The sequence below is a fragment of the Xenopus laevis genome, chromosome 2S, assembly GCF_017654675.1.
Source record: "Xenopus laevis strain J_2021 chromosome 2S, Xenopus_laevis_v10.1, whole genome shotgun sequence".
Taxonomy (NCBI): Eukaryota; Metazoa; Chordata; class Amphibia; order Anura; family Pipidae; genus Xenopus; species Xenopus laevis.
The window spans coordinates 111,273,286-111,290,249 of NC_054374.1; the positions used below are offsets into that span (position 1 = coordinate 111,273,286).

Sequence of the window (16,964 nt, forward strand, 5' to 3'; positions counted from 1 at the left end):
GGCCTCTAGTTCCTGTCTTATCCCTTGAAATTAATATTAGGAAACCTCACCCTTATCCAAAGCTCACTTTTTGCTCTGTTATGAATATGACATATGCTTTAAACTTACTTTAAATTTAAAACTCTGCAGCCAACTGAAAAACATTTCTTATATTACAAAACAGAGCAAGATAAAACATTTTTTCTTTTCTCTTCATATTTCAATTTCTTTAGTATGTACCATTTTTCTTAAGAAGTAAAATAGCATAATTTATTTGAGTGTTTCTTGGAATTTTATTTCACTGTGCCTAGATTAATTCTAGGGGGCACATTTACTAAGGGTCAAATATCGAGGGTTAATAAACCCTCGAATTCGACCCTCGAAGTAAAATCCTTCGAATATATCGTATTCGAAGGATTTACCGCAAATACTACGATCGTTCGATCAAAGTAAAAATCGTTCGATCGAAAGATGAAATCCTTCGGATCGAACGATTCGAAGGATTTTAATAGATCAGTCAACTGATTTGTCTTTGATCAAAAAAACCTTAGAAAACTGATGGGGAAGGTCCCCATAGGCTAACATTGTACCTCGGTAGGTTTAAAGTGCCGAAGTATGTAGTCAAAGTTTTTTTTTAAAGAGACATCGATTTTTAGTTCGAATCGAAGTTGTAGTCGAAGGTCGTAGTAGCCTATTCGATGGTCGAAGTAACCAAAAAAAATACTTCGAAATTCGTTTTTTTTTTTTACTTCGAATCCTTCTCTCGAGCTTAGTAAATATGCCCCTAGGAGTCCACTCTACAACCTAATAATTGGGCTACAGTTAATTATGTAACACAGTTTAAGAGAGATTCTCTGTAGAAGCAAGACATTTCGCCAGATTAAATAGAATCATGAAAGCACACTTTAAAAAGCTTGAGGACCCATTTTTAGCTCACAACCCACAGGTTAAGAATGCCTGTAATACATGTATACATACATATTTTCTTAAATTTCTTTGTCAATTAAAACACTTTCTAAAAATGATGTAAACACTATGATTGATCCCAGACTCATGCAACATAAGTAATGGTTGTCCAACTGGAGGCTGGTAGCCCATATATGACATTTCAGAAGTTTTTTTATGGCACCTTGACCTGTTCTTATTTATTTTGCTATTACATGTATTTGTAATAGCAATTGTGGATAACTGGCCTATCTACACAGAAAAAGTTGGACTGCCCTACATTATTTCTACTTCAACTATTTATCAAATAGTATTACCCCCTATTCCTTTTGTAACTCATGTACCTAAGAAGAATTCAGTTACACCATATATTAAGTTTTATTAAAACAACTGTTACATTCATGGGCTTTACTTTCTACATACAGTATTCTCTTTTGAAAAGGAAATGAAAAAAATCAGACCATTAAATCCATCAGGATATACTTCTGGGAGAAATTTAGTGATGTCTCCTTTTATAAAAAGAGGATGGGTAATGATTTCACATAGTAGAGGAATATTGAGAGTCACGCCTAAAAGAAAAAAAGAGAAGAAAACAATTATAATTAAATATAAATAGACACATAACCTTTTGGGGAGGAAGGGTTAAAAAATGTATAGCATAGTATTAATATGCATGCACCAAGGGCTTTATTTCCTGGTTCATATGAAATAGTCGACTTGCTTTTCTGCAGCAAGTAAATTGGGAAATATCTCCAAATACAATGAACTGCTCCCTGTAGCCATGCAAGTGTGCATCTTCAGCTTAGACATTTATGAAGTCAACCTGCTTGATGAAAATTTTTTAAGTCATTTCATGTTTCCCCCATATAAATCTGTTTGCTATTTAAATTTCTAATGGCAAGGTGCTACTGTGTAGCACAACATTTTGCACTCAGAAAATGTTGAAATAAAACTATACATGAAGTCAATAATATAGATAATACATAAACACAAAGGCCTTTGATGCAAGTTGCACTGGTTTCTGTGCTGCCATGTAGTAATTATCTGTATTAATTACAAATCAACCTTATATTGTGACATTTATATTCTTTGTATACTGTATATTTTTAGTTGGTCTCTAAGCTCAGTAATTGACAGCAGCACAGAGCATGTGCAGTGAATCAGCAGAAAAGATGATGGGGAGCTACTGGGGTATTTGGAGATCTTTAGTGCTAAAGTGTTGTGGTTATCTTAGGCTGGTACAGTAGCCCAAAACATAATGAACAACATTTCTAGCTTACTTCTTTAGTTAAGCTTAATTTCAAGTTTAGTTCCAATTAATGTCAGCAATATCTAGCCTACATAATAGATTAAAAGACAACTAAAGCTCCTAATTAACTTCTAGTATGTCATAGTGCTGGTTTGCTCGTGGCCCTACAAAACATATTTATCCTTTGGCTCGTCCAGCACACCAATCATTGCCATTTTATTCCACAGCAAGATAAATACTTGAAATGCTGCCCAAGACACTCCAAGTTAGTACACTTAAAAGTTGATCGTATTTTGCCGAGAGGTTTGTTTTTGTAAGCAATTGTTAGTTGAAGTTCATAAACCTGACTGTTTTGACAACCTGACTGTCCCATCTCAGCCTGTCAGTTAAAGTTTCTAATGCTAACGGACTCCTGCTGCACAAATATGGCAGCCCCCTCATAGAGGAACATGGGGCATCAGACAGGTGATGTAAAAGCATCCTGCAAATACTTTATGGCAAAGTTATAAGTAGCTTTCAAAAGCAATATTATGATAGATGTAAAAAAGTTTTACATTTATCATATAGAAGTTTAATTTCTGGTGTCTGTATCTCTTTAATAAGTTATTTAGTCAGCACTCACCCACTTATTAACCTCTTAGTAATTCTGGCGGTGCACGTGTCCAGTGGCCCACTGTCCAACCGATTTCACGAAATATTCCAATATATGACACAGCTCCAGTCAAGATAATAATCTAAAAAGCCTTTATTTGCACATGGCTTCAGGATCTACAACAGACATGATGTTTCGGGCTCACCTGTAGCCCTTTTTCAAATTTGAAAAAGGGCTACAGGTGAGCCCGAAACATCATGTCTGTTGTAGATCCTGAAGCCATGTGCAAATAAAGGCTTTTTAGATTATTATCTTGACTGGAGCTGTGTCTGTATCTCTTTAACAACCTCTACTGTTTGGTAAAGCATTATAAGCATCAGTTAATTGGCACCCAAGCAGGGCTGGATTTACATAGTGGGCGCCCCTAGGCCCACTGCAATTCGTCGCCCCTGTTCCTTCCCCTTTATTCGTGCAAATTTTCATCATCTGGACCAGAGCAATGGGGATTGAGCATACGAAATTTAAAAAATGATTGTATCTCCAGCACATCCCCAGGGTTTTTGAACCAAAGTGGGTGTGGTTGGGCAACATGCCGCCCCCCTAAAATCCTGCCACCCTAAGCCCGGGCCTTGGTGGCCTTAACCACAAATCCGGGCCTGCACCCGAGTACTGAACTTAGAAAAGATATATTCAGTTTTAAGGATAAAACTTTTGAGTAAGAAACTCTTCCTTTGCAAAAGTATGATTGAAATCCTTAGTTATAGAGGGCTACGAGGGAAGAAACAGGTTGCTTTACATAGAATAAGCCCCAAAACCCTTAGCAGGCAAAGATTATGCAGGCAAAAAAATGCATTTTACAGATCTCCCATAAGAAGAATGATGTATCATAAGAGAACCCACAGATGGTTGTACTAAACTTCCCAAGAGTTTGTTGGATAGCCAAAGCAGAAAGTGGAATGAAAATATTCCAAAGGCACACATTTATATAGCTATGTTGATAAAAAAAAAGAGTTGAAAGACACCATTTATATATTAACACCATGGTATGCTTTGTAAAACAGTATTTTAAAACAGAATAATGATTTTATGCAAATGTGTTGCAAAGTGTATAAAGAGGTCTTAATTTACAAAAAAAAAAGCTGTGTAATAACTAATGCTGAGCGCTTCTGCTTTTTTTCACAGCATTTTCACCACTTTTTATGCCAGAAATTCATAAACTTTTCCAATCATTTTAAAAGGTTACACCAACTTTGAAGAAGCGTAATATCATTTTCAGCATATACACCTTTTTAAATACATCAGTTAAGGGCAGATTTATAAAAATGTGTGATTAGAACTCACCACAGAAAAACTCATCCATGCTCTATTCATTACTATGACATTTTTAGAATCATATTTATCAATGGAGTTCACCATTTGATGAATATGCTTTTATTGTGATGAGTTCTAATCTCACATTTTGATCAATCTGCCCCTAAATCTATGCAATGAATTATTTCTATGACTGCAATCACATTTTATAAAAGGTTTTAGGGGAAAAGGTGGTAACTATGAAGAAGCAGACTTTGTTAAATCTGCTGACTATTCACACCTTATAAACAAGTTTTATTCATGAGTAGATTGACTCAGTTCAATTAAATAAGTTGCTAAAGGATGTAAGATTAAATATACAGCAATTGAACAGTAGGTTAAAATACAACTCTGCCTATTGCTTGATATGACCCTGATATTAGGTTCATATAAACCTAAATGGATGTGGAATACTAAAGCATGGAGAAGACTCAATTTCTGCAGACTACTGAATGCTCTTTTTCCTAAATGACATTATATCAATTTCTATTGTACCTTAAATTATTAATATGCATTTGAGATCCCAAAATATTAAACTCAAATAAAGCACACAGTTTGCAAGATTTGAGCATCATTTTAAAACATTTTAGTGCTGCCTGCTTTTGTGTCGTTGGAACTGGTATAAAAAGACATACAGACTCTACAGATTCTGCCATTGAGCTTATGCTTAAATTATGTTGTGTCATACAACACGTGATATGGCATGATGGAAGGGAAAAGGTATGGGACCTGTTATGCAGAATGCTAAAGAACCTGGGTCTTTCCGGATAATGGATCATTACATAATTTGGATCTTCATAACTCAAGTCTACTATAAAATCAAGTAAACATTAAACAAACCCAATAGGCTGTTTTTGCTTTCAATAAGGATTCATTATATCTTAGTTTGGATCAAGTACAAGCTATTGTTGTATTATTACAGAGAAAAAGGAAATCATTTTTAAAAAGATTGGATTATATGGATAAATGGAGTCTATAGGAGATGACCATCCCATAATTCTGAGCTTTCTGTATTTGTTGTTGCTTTGTAAAAGAAAGACAGCCATCCCTTTGTTAAATAAAAAGTGGCTTTATTTCACATTTTGATAACAGTGCCCCTTTATTTGTTATTTTTAAATCACAACATTTGTAAGGGTGAAACTGCATTCCATGCCCTCACTTTCATAACAAAAAGAGATTTTTATCCTGAATAGAAATGAAGTTATGTAAAGAAAGAGGCAGAAAAAAAATACATATTCCCCTTAGGATATAGAATGACTAGAGCAAAATCTGCTGAAACCAAAGATAAAAAAAAATATTTAATTTAGAATAAGAATAATTTTATAAATCTGTTTCTTAAAATTCTTACCAGGAACTGGTGACATAAAGAAAAAAGATTTTTACTTTCATCCCTGCAAATGTTTGGAATGTATAATTAACACACAGAAGAGTTGATTGCAACCAAAACAAAATTACAACCCAACAGTCTTTTTATTTTCTATAAGTTACTCTCAGAATCCAAGGGAGATGAAAACTGATGGCAGGATCTCCTTTTATGAATTGATTCTCCAAAATCATATGAATTTAAAGGCCTCCCTGTGTATCTTAATTCACTGCAAATGATGTGCAATCGCTACTACAATATAAGTGTTTAAATAAATACAATGCAAACACATTTGATTATTTTGGAAACAGAGTAACAAAATCCAAATGTATACATTCTAAGGGAATAAAACCAGCATTTCTAATAATGAAATGCAAATTGCAACTAATTTAGCAATAGAATTTAACACTACAGAAAGAAAAAGTGCACATCATGCAGCAGCTCAAACCTGCTATTTGGTTTATAGTCACAGGAAAAGAGCCTTCATATGAGGTAAATATATTAAAAGTGTGATTTCATTTCTAATTTATTCACTGTATCACATTTTCCAATTACAAAACAAGCTTGGCGCCTTAATCCTCAACATTATGGAGGCTTAGATCTAAAATATATCATGACTTTTGCAAGGTTCATAAGGTCCCCATCTGTGTGTGTGCGTATAACTTCCAGGCTACAGAAATAGGCAACAGAGAACAGCTTTCTTGGGCTACCTGCTGTTTCCAAAACATTAGCCAGACATTACCACTAAACACTTACAGGATCAAGCAGAGGCCAGCAAGTAATGGTCTGCTTTATACAAAGTTGAGATTCATTTGGGTATCCTACAGTCCTCCAGCTGCTCTTGAACTACAAATCTCAAAATCTGCTAAAATTTAGTTTAGGATTATGGTAGATGTGGTTAGTTATAGCTGTAGAATTGATCATTTCCAATACAAAGACAATCAAACAACATTGTGTAGCATCAAGCTAATACTTTTATGGCAAAATAATTATCATGCAAAGACAATGTAATAAAAAAAAAAAGTTTATTTGCTGGTGTCAATTAGTCTTTAAGGTGCCTCCTGCCCAACCTTTCAAAATGCTTATGTGACAAAACAGGTTTTAAAAAAGAGCATTCCATTCAAAACATGTCATGTGAGCAGAAACAAATACATTTGCAGTTTCATCACTGCCTGCGGGTTGTCCTCTCATTTAATCTTTTTAGATATTTGTAGATACATTATATACCCTGAAGTGAGGGCTCCTCAGGTCCATGGGGATAAAAAATACTTGTATATCAGATCAGATGAGGAGACAGTAAAGGTAAAAACAAAATAATTCATAACAATCCATCATTTTTGGATTTGTCTGAGGCCAACGTAATTTTGAACCATATTCTATTTTCAAAATTTGAAATTTGAAATTTGGCTTGCACTTGATTCTGCTAAACATTATGGATTTGGTGGAATCTGAACCTTGCAAAAATCCATCGGTATTAGATATTAATTCAGAGCTGTATTGGACTAAACAATGAAACTTGAAACACTTTGGGGAACATTTACTATTGGTCAAATATCGAGGGTTAATTAACCCTCGATATTTGACCCTTGAAGTAAAATCCTTCGGTTCATTTATGCAGAGTTAATAATCTCTCTTCAAACTAAAATTCCTGATTCCAGGTGGAGGGAGAGAGTGGGAATAAATGTAAAAAAATATTGAATTTGTATTTTATAATGGAAAAAATAAATATAAAACTAGGCAAAGTACAATATCAGTACAACACAGAACAGTAACACCAGAAAATAAAAGTGTTTTAAAGGAATGACAATATAATGTAGTGTTGCCCTGCATTGGTAAAACTGGCGTGTTTGCTTCAAAAACACTACTATAGTTTATATAAACAGACTGTTGTGTAGCCATGAGGGCAGCCATTCAAACAAAGGATACACAGTAGATAACAGATAAGTTCTGAAGCATTCCATTGTATTCTTCAGCGCTTATCTGTTATCTTGTGTATCCTGTGCCTTTTGCCCTTTTTCAACTTAAAATGGCTGCCCCCGTGGGTACACATTAGCCTGTTTAGTAAAACTGTAGTAGAGTTTCTGAAGTAAACATGCCAGTTTTACCGGAGCAGTGCATCAGGACATTATATGCTCATTACTTTAAAACATTTTATTTTTTTGGTGCTACTGTTCAGCTCTGGTGTGGCTGAACACGTCTATTATGTCCTTTAAAACAATAAACAAGAACAGGCAAAAACACATTATTAATACAAGCCTTATTTATTTGGTTTGTGCTGAACACAGTTGTATATTGCCCCTCTAGTCATAAAACACTGTACGGCCACTCAGCCCTCAGCGAGGGTAAAACTCTTGGCAAATTTTTAATGAATTAAACTGTAGTAAAAAAAATATCATACTGTGTAAATACAATCTTGTACCAGGACATACCAGGCTTTACTTTGTGAATGAATGTGGATGTTTTATTCTGGCACTTTTAAATGAGATAAGGAGCTAACATTTTGCAATTATGGAAGACTGATAAAATGGAATTAAATATATTTATTGTGGATACAAGAAAATGTTGGCAATGATAAACTAAACAGGAGCCTATCTGACACAACAGGTATTCCCATAACACAAGGTAACTACAGCCAAAGTAATCATAGCTACTGCATGCCTTGACTGAAGATTGGCTTGGGGTTGCATATATCTAACAGTAAGTCTGCCAGCTTCACAGTTAAAAATCAACTTCAAACACAAACACAGCAGCAAAGAAATTGATTCCTTAGTAACCAACCTTTTGCAAAATATTGTGCATGCATTTTAAACCCTTGCATCAGTTTGTCTGGATTGATTTACTTGTGTCTGTACTCATCTCTCTTGGAAACATAAAGGGAAATACTTGGGTGACGGCAGCACATTATTATTATTTGTGCCATACGAGAAAAACAAAAGTATGGTCATAAAAAGAAACAGAGAAGCCATTCCACAACTGAAAACATAGTTAATGCTTTTATCTAGTAAAACTAATTCTAGAGCAACTGGACTTGCCGAGTAATCATTGAAGAAGTTTTACTTCTTATCCGAGCAGCTTCTTAAGTTTAGCTGACTGGTATAGGACGTCCTCAGCATATACATTAATCCAATCACAATGTCACATTGTAACTCTTTATAGAGGTGACACCTGAAACTCACTGTGACAGTTGCATGAATGGATGTGTACAGACTGAGTACAGCATTGTATGTATCAGACAGGTGGTGTTGAAGGCCTCTGCTTCTGTTTAGGGATGGTTTCTCCACCTGAATCACCTCTTTTACACCATGTTCAAACCAGAGGTCTTCTTTATCCAAAATTTGGACATATTTATCTTTAAAGGAGTGTCCCTTGTCTTTTAGGTGTAGTAAGACAGCTGAATTCGCAAAATAGTTTCAATACATTAAGGGGCAAATTCATCAAGGGTCGAATATCGAGGGTTAATTGCGCAAATACTTCGATCGAATGATCGAAAGAATAATCGTTCGATCGAACGATTAAATCCTTTGAATCGAACAATTCGAGGGATTTTAATCCAACGATCGAAGGATTATCCTTCGACCAAAAAAAGTTAGCCAAGCCTATGGGGACCTTCCCCATAGGCTAAAATTGAGCTTGGTAGCTTTTAGGTGGCAAACTAGGGGGTCAAAGTTTTTTCTTAAAGAGACAGTACTTCCACTATAGAATGGTCGAATAGTTGAATGATTTTTAGTTCGAATCCTTCGATTCAAAGTCGAAGTCGTAGTCGAAGGTCGAAGTAGCCCATTCGATGGTCGAAGTAGCCAAAAAAAACACTTCAAAATTCGAAGTTTTTTTTCTTCTATTCTTTCACTCGAACTTAATGAATAGTTAAATTGGGTTGAAAAAAGACAAAGTCCATCAAGTCCATGGGCCCCTAAAAGTCATTTTGTTAATACACTGTAAGTGGAGCCACTCAAATAGAACTTCCAATTAACCTGTCTGTATGGCATCCAATATTCATACAACACCTATAAATGTACACATTAGGGCTCAACTACAAACAGAGGTGGCAAATTGTGCATATGTAGATCCAAACTGTATTCTATGCTCTATAATATATATGTATATATATATATATACATATATATATATATATAATTGCAGTTTGACCACCCAGAACTTGATGGCTCTGTTGTACCTTCAGTGCATCACAGCTTCCACAGCTTCTTTAGACATATACTATATGCTCTAGATTTTGCCCATCTATAGGATGGTAATTGTGTTTCAAACTATGTACATCTTAGATGATAGAAAAAAAGATGCAGTGCCTTCCTAGTACTATAGAACCCAAACAAGTTGGTAATGTCATTACCCAAGCAAGCTGTTTATTGCTATTGTGAAAGCACTGTAAAAAAAAGATTTAGATCGACTTCAACTGCAGATTTATAGCAACTCTGCCAACTGTATGGACTTTAGTTTTGCTATGATTTTGTGGCCTGGATCAGGTTTTCTACTGGTAGCCGTTGCAGTGAGATGTGAAGAAAACGTTGAAATTACATTTTTATCCATCCTTGCATACTGCCGTCTTCTTTAAGGGCCTACTTTAGACCCTCAACTAAGTAGCCTCCAGGCTGACAGGTTTTATCTGACAACAGTTTGATACACAGTGCACACACGTCACGCCAATAGCAGATTTGGCATCAATGGCCTGAGTGAAGTTGGTTTTCCCATGTGTGCATGCATTAGAACTAACAGAAAAGGAGCTGCTCACGTGTGTCTTAATACATTTTCCCTGAACCTGCTAATTGAACAGAGCATAATTTAAAAATCTATTAAAATATTTGTCTAATGTGAGTTTTAATTGTAATGTTATGAAAGACTTAAGTCTGTAAGAGTGATTTACATGTGGCTGACAATGGGTATGCAAATAGCAGTTCTTTCCATTTCACTTAACACAATTAAATTTCTCAGCAAGTTAAACATATTGAAACACGGATTCACAGTAGAGCTTGTAGGACTCCAATTAAGTCGAAATTGATAAAATTCAGATTTATGTTTGAAACTGTCAACCTCATTGAATTCAAAGCTGGAAAAAGACCAATTAACGCTGCATTTGCTTAGGGTTAGTAAATACTATGTTAACTAAAACAAATATACTGCTAAAATATGTTTGGTTGTATTATATACTTTTTTTCTCATTAGGGCAGGCTTTCGTATAGCGAGAGTAGAACAATTAGTAGTAAGGATGCCTTGGAGAGATCTAGCTGCAAACAGAATTGAAAAATGTTCTTATTCATGACCTTGAACTAAAGCTTCCGAGAGTGTTTATCCATTCTGATAAGATGCAGGAACTATAGTCATCCTTATACCCTCGATTTTATTTTAGTATTGGTGTAAAGAGGCAATAAAAAAAGAAAACTATAATTATATTTATGGTAGTTTGGTAATGGGGGTCTCTTCCTAAAGTATCACATTCTTTGGTTACAAATTATTCATTACAACTGAGAACCATCTTTGTGTCTTTATTGCATACTCTTCCAAAATATTACAGCTAAATTTTTTTGTCTAAGTTATGTATAATAATCCTTTTACAAAAATTCATCAAGTTGCCATCTCCTAGGTATAGGAATTTATAATGTTGTTTGTCCTAAGCATGGCCAAAACAGAAGATGACAAAAGTTAATAACAAGCAGCACTGATCCAAGCCTAGCCATTTTGGTGCCCGAACACACATGCATGTGCAAATGAATGAACATGCAAATGTTGAAAATAGCAAGTATGTGTCCATGTTGCCAATGGGGGGGGGCGGTTTAAATGATTTGAAGGTGGTGGGGGCATTAGGGCCTAGAGTAGTCCCCCCCCCACACACACACAATTAAGCCCTTGGCAAGTGCCTCTTCTGCCTACCCCTTTTTTAGGCCTGGATCCTAAAGACTGACATACCTCATAATTTCACTGTGGAAAAAGACATAATCACATCTAACACATTTTGTTTTTTCATACAAAACGAACGTACCAGGAAGACCAATACTTTTTAACTGTCAACAACACCTTTTTTCCACAGCTCCAGTAGTCAAAGCATTATAGAGGTGATAGGTACCCTTTAAAGGCTAAGTTCAAAGAGATAACCAAAAAACTATGCACTGCTATTGCATCATTACTAATCAGAGGTCTACAGAAATACAAATGCAGTAGGACTTCTATAATTTGCAGTGATGTACAATTTTACAATATAGGAAGTACACACAGCAACAATAGAGAGAGATGTATTTGCAGTTAGTAAGAATTAAGAAAACTCCTGGGAGAAGGGAGAAAATTATGGAGCTGTGAAGGAAAATACTCCAGCACAGAGTGTCTTTTAAACAAGAGGCAAAAAAAAAATGGTAGTGATATAAATCAGGGGGTGGCAGAGGTGTCTTAAAGCAGTGATTTAGGCTTTGAGTCCCCTTTAAGATATTCTATTCAAGAGAAGAGAGAATATAGAGATTATCAATATGATTTATGCTTTTCTTCTGCTAGCCACATCTGATCTTTTGTGAGGAGGTAAGAAGTAAATTGGCTTATGGCAAGGCTTCCACGGTGATATATTTAGATATTATTTGAAATAGAAGAATAGTGTCAAACATTATGGTACAAGGACTAGGACAAAGGGGTTGGAATAGACAATGAACAAGTAAATCATTCAAAGTAGCTTAATCTAAGGGTCAGTCCACACAAGCAGATTCGGGAAGATTAGTCACCCCAGCGACAAATTGCCTCTTCTTCGAGGCGACAATCTCCCCGAACTGCCTTCCCCCTGCCCTCCGCCAGCTAAAATGAAAATTGCCTGCGGCAGTGCACACATGGCACTTTGTAACTAGGAAACTTCGAGCGACTTCAGAAAACAAAGTGCCGCGGGTAATCTAAAATGCTCTGGATAATGGATCTTCCAATATTTTCGATCTTCCAATATTTTCGATCTTCATTCTGTAAATCTACCATAAAATCATGTAAACATTAAATAAAACCAAAAGGCTGGTTCTGCTTCCAATAAGGATTAATTACATCTTAGTTGGGATCAAGTAGACAGTACTATACACGTACAACAAAATGACAGAAATGCCCTGCCTTTGCATGCAATGTAAATCGTCACAGGCAATTTATTCAAATTATGCAATTGTGTGAAAATACCTTAGAGAGAATTTTTGTGCAATTAGGCAATCTGAATTATTTATTCAATATGAGTTAAACTGACAGTAATGATATGGCATTTTGTTCACACGAACCGTGTGCCCTAAAGTTGTGCCAGTTTTCACAGGAGAAATACGTAAGTCTTGACTATGATATTGTACCTCGAATGACATAGTTGTCTAATGCATCTTCCATTCTCTTCAAGGCTTCAGTTCTATCTCGACCATGTGTCACCAACTAAAGCAAAATATTGCAACATGATACTTACATGAACCCAAACATTTACAAGATGAATATGCAAACAGTTTGCCTAGTAAGAAAATATTTTATAAGGAGCCTTAAAAACTAAGCATTTCTTGTTTAAAAATAATGACTGTATAAATGATATTTTAAATCAGAAGATGGCTATGCACTCATGTATAGTGTGGCTAGCTATTCAGACAGAATGTTAATGTATGTATTGCATTAGTCAACTTAGTCCAATTTTCTTATGTTTCATAAACAACAAAGTTTCCCCTCAGGGTTAAGACACATCTGATATTCTTCAGTTTCCTGAATAGATCACTACTTCTCATTAAGTTAAAGCAGCTTCTGCAGACAAAACTCGGAGCCTAAAAAGTAATTATGTATCAATAGGCAAGTTCACCTACTGTTTTTTGGTTATATCAAAAAGCATACATAAAGAGGGATGTTATCGACATGATCTATTTGTAGTCATTTTCTGGGCTTGTTTTCAAGGTGAATGACCAACATTTAAAGCACAAATCTGCTGTGCCAGCTTTAATATTTTTCTTTGTACTACCAAATGAAGAGATGTTTGAATGTACTCACTTTTCAGATCATGGGATCATAGAAAATACTGATGTCACTTCCTTCTTGAATCCCACTGTCAACTCGAACCTGAAAGAATAGCACAAAAATATATCAAAGCATATTTATTTAAAATAAAAGAAAGCAACAGAAAAACCTGCTGCTCTCTAGAATGGATAGTTATATCTTCTTCACATATAGACCATAGATCTACAGTAAATGTACTTTGCTGGGAGCTGTACTTCTGAAACAAAGGTTATATATTTTATATATTTTTTTTTTGCAATATGTCCAATATCAGTGTGTGTGTGAGAGTGTAAAATAATTGCTTTCATTAAAGACCAGCAAGATAAAAATTAATTTTTTCTACTTTGGTTGTAATACATAGCAACTATGTATTAATTAAATTTTTATTAATTACTTAATTTTACTTTTTTATTAATTACTTAATTAGCTTTTTTTTCAGTCAGAGTCTCTTTCGCTAGCGAAATGGGGCTTGTGCCCATTGGTAAACTGCCGATGTCACCATGGGCGGTAACACTAGCGAATTGACACTAGCGTTAGCCACTTCGCCCTTTAGTAAGTCTGCCCATTGGTTTTCACTTATCAGCCAGTAACCAATCAGTAACTTGAAAGGGGTCCATATGGGAAATAACAGTTTGCTTTTGAATCTGAGATGCATTCTGAGGACCAAAGCAAACTAACCAAAAAGTTATGTCCCATGTGTCCCCCCTTTAAGTCGCTGACTAAGAGTAACGAAATATATAAGAATGTTTTTTTTACTTTGCTCCATTTCATTTAGTGATATGTGGAAGTGACTGAAGGAATATCAAAGGTTCCAATTATAACTTTGATAACTGTTCAGAATTTTTGAATCTTTAGGGTTTAAAGAATTTATATAAAGGGAAAAGCATGAAACATGTTAGGCCATGCTAGTCCTCCAGCATCATCAAATTATCTTTTGGTAAGGAAGCCCCTGACTAGGCATGAAATCAAAGTGAAAAAAAGATACATTTCAGAACTGGGGACATGAACAAAAGCAAGTATGCTATAACTTTCAAGGAAGTTTGCTAAAAGCCACAAACCAGACATTATTGACCACTTGCTTTTCACAACCTTAGAAACATTGGATAGCTTAACGATTTAGAAATAAGCCCCCTCATTTAGTAAAGCTTAGTCTCTACTCTACTCTACTCGTACCTTGAAGCTTTTATTTGTACATACTGCATTGAACATTATTACACAAACATTATAAGAGCCCATCTATGGGAAATTCTCAATGAGTTCTAGGTCAGAAAAACGGTTTCCTCCTGGGTATCCACAAAGTTTAGTATGCAGTCTTAACCTTTACAGTAAATGGTGACGTGGGTTGTATTCCACACTACTTCATGCCATCTACAAATACTGGACTACAGAACCATCTGCATCTCTGCTGATGGTGCCATGTGAGTGAAATTCATTTATATAACGAGTCTTCACATAAAATCACAAAAAATGTTGAACTCTCTGCACAATATTAATATGAAATTATGTGATTGACTATGGCAGACTTTGGCATTACCTGTGCTGCTTTGTGGAAAGATGTGAGAGGCTATTAAGGGAGTTTTGACAACAGTCTTGACTCTGAGTGCACTGTGATGGTAAAAAAAGGCACCCATAGCCTTACAGCAGGAAATTATAATTTATAAAATAGTAATATTTGCATTGCACTTACCTATGTACAATCAAGTTACAACTGTTTTAAAATGTAAAAATTTTTGTCACTTTATAAAACATTAAACAGTTTTCAGGCACAAGAAAACTTTTTTTATTATTATTGTTTCCCATATAATTAAAACAGACAAAAACCTAGAAAAATGAATAACAAACAAAATAACCTGATTGCAGTTAATGAGTCAACATGTTTGGTAGTTCTATTATTATACTACCAATTCCCTGTTTTCTTCTCTCTTTTGGATTTCATTAGCATTAAGGTTAATCTGCTGAAACATTGTAAATGAGAAGTTCCTGGGAATAAATATTTATAAAACTGACAAATTAAGAATCTGAAGGATAAAAAAAACAAAATATTAGACATATATATGTCCTACTGATCCAAGGGACACAAGAATTCAGTCAAAGCAGAAGAACAACAGGAAATAGATGGGTAGGCAGAAGAACAGTATATTGAAACTCAAAGGGGCTTTCACTTGCGGGAAGAAACTTTCCTAATAAAGTGCAAAAAAAAAAGGTAATTGAAGCACATGTTCAAAGACACATGTATGCACCAAAGAAAGACACATCTGTAGTACAAACAAAAAAATAAAGTAACTGTAACATTATCTACCATATTATAATATACAGTGCCCACAGAAATATATGCAGTACATTAACATTCAACAATCAACTCATTGAAAGTTTTTTTTGTTTTGTTTTATAACTCTCCATCGGTTTGCAGTCTTGATTGATGCTACTATGAATGATGCTATTCCTTTCCATTTTGGGTTTTTGGAAGCAAGTTGTTCTTATGAAAGTTCCTTAATGTCGCTACAGTTAAAAAAGAAACGTTTCCATTACACAATACTACTACCCCCTTGTCTTGCAATAGGAACACTTATGTCAGAACAAGGTCAAATGTAACGTGGGACATAAGAAATTGATTCCTTGTTGCCACCCTACAGTGCAGGACAGATATATGGACTGGGAGTATTGTAAGTCACATATTATTAATAACCACTGGAAAATCTTTGCAAGTTGCCATTGGTATCTTGTTTAACAAAGCAACAGGGGCATAACTGTAGAAGAAGGAGATGCTGGAACTGCTAGGCTGCCCAAAAGGTATATTGGATTCAACAATGCACTGACCAAGAAGTTGTTACAATATACATTTACATCAGATAAAGCTAAAATAATATGGAGTGTGTGATGTTGAGGGGACGATTATGCTCAACTAGAATGCCTATACAAAAGAAGGGTCACATGTATTTATATTGTGTTATTTTAACAACTCCCAGCATTCCTCAAAATCTGCAATGTAATAGGCATGTTTGTTTTGCCACTGGAAGCACAAGTTTGCCTTAATTCTTGTGTACAGGCAAAAAAGTTGGGAAAATAACAACTCATAAGACCTGTCTTATATTATTTTTTACGTAGGCTATTACAAATATTTCTACTAACAATTATGACTATATTGTGACAATAAAAATACAGATAGACAGATGGCTATATGGCACAAGAGAGACTTTAAAATCTAACTTGTCCTTGCTAATATAAAAACACCATCAAAACATAATTAAATTACTTGCAATTAATTCTGTGATTAGGCACTGAACACACTGCTGACTAAGAAAATGTGGCTGATTTTAATGAAAACACAGCCAGGTAATATGAAACAGACACATGCCACTATAGGCAATGTCCTCACCCCAGTACTGAAGTCTCTAGCATAATTAAAATGTATTTCTCTTTTACTGTAATAGGCCACGTGAAGCTTTCAAGTAGTCTCCCATACTTGATTTTCATTTCACCTCTCCCCAAAACACAACTCCCAG

At 35.1% G+C, this 16,964-nt stretch overlaps 1 pseudogene; it reads right to left on the bottom strand.

Moving 5' to 3' along the window:
- Positions 1-869: 869 nt before the first annotated feature.
- Positions 870-16,964, bottom strand: part of LOC108708974 — a 111,765-nt pseudogene continuing 95,670 nt past the window's right edge.